A 4,966-nucleotide genomic window follows, 5' to 3' on the forward strand; every position below is an offset into this window, starting at 1 on the left:
CCTTAAAAATGTTGGGTATATACAGGTGGTTATCAAAATAATGGAAACACATTAGATTCTGAAGGCTTGGTAATTGCTGTTCTGCCGTAAATGTTCTCTTTATGAAGGTATCTCCTAACTGTAATTGTTGACACTGGAGAATCCAGATGCTGATTGAGCTCTGCGGTCACTTTGGCTGCAGTTGTTTTCTTTTTAGACATTACAATCCGCTTCAATGGGGCACGGGCGCGTGACGTCACGATCTTTGTTTACAATCAATTGGGTGGCGAGCACTCTAATGTAAGTCTATGGGATTCTGATGTCATTTTGTAATAAATTAGCAAATTTTATAATTTTCCTTAAATTATTGAAGTATTAACGGTCGATTTTCGTGTAGAATAGAGTTCTAATAAACTTTATAGTAAGTTTTGGCTAAGTTATGACAGTCTTTATAAGAAAAAAAAATTCAAATTTTTATTGGTGTTGAGTAAGTTCTGTTTCATTTTGCAGATGTTGTTTATTATGATACATACTATATATTATTGTTGAAGCTTTTTGTTTAGATCTTAGTAAATTAGATTAACTGTGATGTATGCTTCATAAATAAGTCAGAATAATTGTCAATTTTTTTTTAAATATGATGAAATAGCTTTGTTTTATGATTATTATCTTCTGGGTGGCAGAACATTTTCTTGCTGACATTTTTAGGAACACACGTTATTATTTTATTCTTATATCTACTAAAAGTAGAATTAATTTATTTTTATGTATGTCCCAATAATAATAATATATTTTAGTAAGGTTTTGATTATTGTGTAAAAAAATTCGTACGTTCTGTGGGTGAGTGCTATCTCCTTAAAAATAGTGTTTGTTTTGAATCAAATTAGGAATAGTTGTTGTTTTTTACGTAAGATTTTAATTAAGTATAATGCCTGTATTATAGATAGGTTCAAATAATGATAAAGAGAATGTTTCAGTGCGTTTAAATTGCTTTGTTTTTGTTAAATTGCTTCTGGGTGGCAGAGCTTTGAATGAATGGATTTTTCTGATATTTTTGCTACTATACATTATTATTTAATTCTTTTGTTTATTAACAGTAGAATTTATTTATTTTTTGAAATGTCTTAAATCTATTAAAATAATTTAGTTAGGTTTTGATAATTGTTTAAAAAAGTCTTTTGTTCTGCGGGTGAGAGTGTGCTCTCTCCTTAGAGATGTTTGTTTTGATTCATATAAGAAACAGTTCTGGTTTTTTGCATTAGATATTAATTAAGCATAATGCCTGTGTAAAAAATAAGGCAAAATAGGGATAAAAAATTTGCTACAGTGTTTAAATTGCTTTGTTTTGGTACATAAACTTCCGGGTGGCAGCTTTGAGTGAATGGATTTTTTTGATATTTTTAATAACACACATTATTATTTAATTCTTTTGTTTTTTAACTGTAGACTTAGTTATTTTCTTTAAATGTACTAAGCTTCTTAAAATGTTTTAATCAGGTTTTGATAAAATTTGTGAAAGAAGTCTTGTATTGTGTGGTTGAGCTTCTGGGTGGCAGAGCTTCGAATATAAGGATTTAGATGTTATTTTCACAAATACTCATTATTTTGTTTATTAAGAGTAGAATTAATTTATTCTAAACATATATACCAAATATTTTCAAATGTTTTAATTAGGTTTTGTTAATATTTGTGAAAGTAGTCTTTTATTATGTGGTTGAGCGTGCTCTCTCTAACGATAATATGTTATGATTCATATTAAAAATAGTTTTTGATTTTTTACTCAAGATATTAATTAAGTAGATAAAATATAATGCTTGTTTCATAAACAGAGCAAAATAATAAACAAAATTTTTTTAATGTACATTAAAATTGATTTGTTTTTATTAATGAACTTCTGGGTGGCAGAGCTTCCAATAAGGATTTTGCTGATATTTTCACAAATACACATTATTATTTAATTATTTTGTCTATTAAGAGTAGAATTAATTTATTCTATGTATCAAATTTTTTCAAATGTTTTAGTTAGATTTTGATGATATTTATAAAAAAAAAATTCTTATTTTTAGGTTAGTAGGCTCTCCCCTTAAAGATAATGTTTGTTATGATTCATATAAGAAATAGTTGTTCATTTTTTACTTCAGACATTATTTAGTAGATTACGTATAATGCCTGTTTTATAATTCTCCCTCACACTTGTTTCCTTTCAATTTAGGATGCAACTTTGTATGGAGAAAACAATTCAAAAGAAATTGTGAAGAAGCAGATGGAATTATTTAAAGCAAGACATGATGAAATGAAAAATATTATTCAATTGGATCTTCAAAGGATGCAGAATGGCTCAGTGGGGCTTTAGTGAGGAAACTTGTTTCTTATTTAATATCAAGTATCTTTCCGCCTATTGCCCCTTCTAAGCCGCATCAATCCTTAAGGACACTCATGAAGACTTCTTTCAAAATTAAGTCTGACTTTAAGGTACTCCACAACACGGTGATAGCATAGTATGAAGGTGCGTATGTTTGTATTGATTTGTTTTCTTTAAATTTTCTTAAAATTTACTAGTCATTATGCATGTTTGTCCTAAACTGTCTATTAAACAACATTGAATTTAGTGTAGGATTTGTATGCTTTCCAGCCAGTATAATGCATCAATTGTAAATAAAGGGGAAAAAAACAAAAATGTAAAGAAATTTATTTAAAGATTAAAGGTTTATTGTAAAATAATTTCTATTCTTGCTTTCGGAATTTAAGCTATATAATATTTTATAACCCAATTATGTTGAAATGATAATTTTTCTTCGGAAATTATTATTTAAATAATTAGTTGAATATCCATGAAGTACATAAAGAAGAGGTTTGAGAAAGATATATAATAAATATCCTGCGTAAATGCTTTATTTTTTTCTTCTTCTTGTTTTTAAATAATGTGTTAGGTTATTTTTTTCTTTTTTTAATTCATTGCCACTTATCTTATTTCAAAGCATATAATTTCAGGTAAAAACTTATCTCAGCTTTGACATAAGCATGTGAAAATCTAATATTTCTTGCAGTTTTTCTTATAGTTTGTATTGGGTGATAAATATTTCTTTAAAAACTATAATTTATGAATCCGCTACTCTATCTCAGGACCATGAGGCTTAGCAGCAAGTTCATTAGCCAACATTATATTCAAATGTTTTACATATACGAGTGACTGTTTAAAAACTACATGTAAGAGGCACGCCTCGTGCATGTGCAAATCACATGCTAAATGCATACCTGTTATTTGCTCTTCTAAGAATATAGTGTCTGTTTTACTTACAAATTTCAGCTCCCCATTTGTAGAGCACCCTGTTGATATCAGTGAAATAATGTAAAACTTATTGTAATAGTAATTAACTCTTCTTACCTATATAGCTAACTCTATCAGAGATGACTTATATATTATTTGCTAGAATTGAACCTGTATCAATCAAGATGATTTCTAATGCAACTGACCTGGGCATTAAATGAAATAAATAAAAGTACATCGATTATCGCTAAATGTCAAGTTTACCACTATGTTTTGCAAATTTATTCAATTTCTTTTATTCTTGCTACTTTATACATCAACGAAATTGTTAAATGAAAAGGTTCACACATTAAAGTGTTAGCATAGTTTATAACACTACTTAGGTAGCATGCATAATCATACAGGGGTAAAAGCATTATAAAATACCATTTTGATAAAATATTTGGAAAAGCAACACTGATTCCCTTTTTAAATATCAAATTTTTTTTATTTTTTAATTAGAAAACATCAAAATTATTGTATTAGAATATGTCATGATAAAGCTATCTATATTTAATAATAATTACTCCAATTAAATAATAGCTTCTCTCTCTTTCTTTCTTTAAAAAAAAAATAGTTTCATTGAAATAGATAAACAATGAAAATATAAACAAATTTAATCAAATCGCCGCTTAAAGACTTTCTAAGAATAGAAAATTTAAAAAAAGAAATTTCTATGTACACAGCTTAATAGTCATCATAGTGAATATTTATCGGTGATGTCTTATTCAAACACCTTTGAATTGCTCATTGCTGTCAGGCTAACAATCGACTTCCATTTTAATTTTGCCATTACATAAAGCAAAATATATTTAGTTTAATTCATATGTCTATTAAGTATGTTAATTCCAAGTGTATTTTTCTGAGTTTCAACAGTTTTGAATTAAAAACATAAGAGAGTTTTAGTTATATTCTTCTTAAATAATTCAAATGCTGTTTAGTTTTATTTACTAAGAAATATCCTTCGTGTTTCAAGAAAAGTTTAATCAAAATTTTTTATTTTGCTTAATGAGAAGGAGAAAGAATAACAAATTTTAAATAACTTATAATGCAAATGATTGATCACACAAAAAAATAAATAAATAAAATAAAAGATTTCTCCCTTTGCTTTTTAGTATCACTTGGAAACAATAATCTTACAAATGGTATTACAATGGATAATGTGATGATCATCCATGTCAAACTGACCATGGAGTTAGAACACATGCCAGAAGTAATAGATCTTTTAGCCATAGAAATATGTTAGAAGTGTACACGGCGAGGAGGTAGATCACTCCTCAGTATTATATTTGCGATAAAATTTGCTAAATAAATACATGTGATTCAATAACTTTTAGTATTAAATGTGTGACAGAACATTGCATATACTTTCTATAATTTATGTATTTGATTTACATTTTAATGTGAATAAAAACTTATTCTCATACAATTAGCCATTATTTAACTAAGAAAAGCTTTAAACACTAATGTAAATACTCTTAAATAGGATCAGAACAAGATTTTTTTTAATTTAAAATTTTCTTTTGAGAGACACTCATGCACAATAAATATTTTTGTATAAACTCTGCTTTAATGACTTAAAAAACATAAACAAAATACAAGATCTTTAGTAATGATATTAATTTTTATATATGTACATCATTTTGATGCATGCATAGTAAGTATGTTAGAGTAGCAACA

At 27.0% G+C, this 4,966-nt stretch overlaps 1 long non-coding RNA gene across 1 annotated transcript; it reads left to right on the forward strand.

Annotated features, from left to right (window-relative positions):
* Window positions 1-207: 207 nt before the first annotated feature.
* Window positions 208-4,715, forward strand: LOC122269694 (uncharacterized). Its single transcript, XR_006225333.2, has 3 exons — window positions 208-279; window positions 2,192-2,485; window positions 4,402-4,715. It is a non-coding gene; the product is annotated as an uncharacterized lncRNA (long non-coding RNA).
* The last annotated feature ends 251 nt before the right edge of the window (window positions 4,716-4,966 follow it).

Source organism: Parasteatoda tepidariorum, chromosome X1 (genome assembly GCF_043381705.1).
Source record: "Parasteatoda tepidariorum isolate YZ-2023 chromosome X1, CAS_Ptep_4.0, whole genome shotgun sequence".
Taxonomy (NCBI): domain Eukaryota; kingdom Metazoa; phylum Arthropoda; class Arachnida; order Araneae; family Theridiidae; genus Parasteatoda; species Parasteatoda tepidariorum.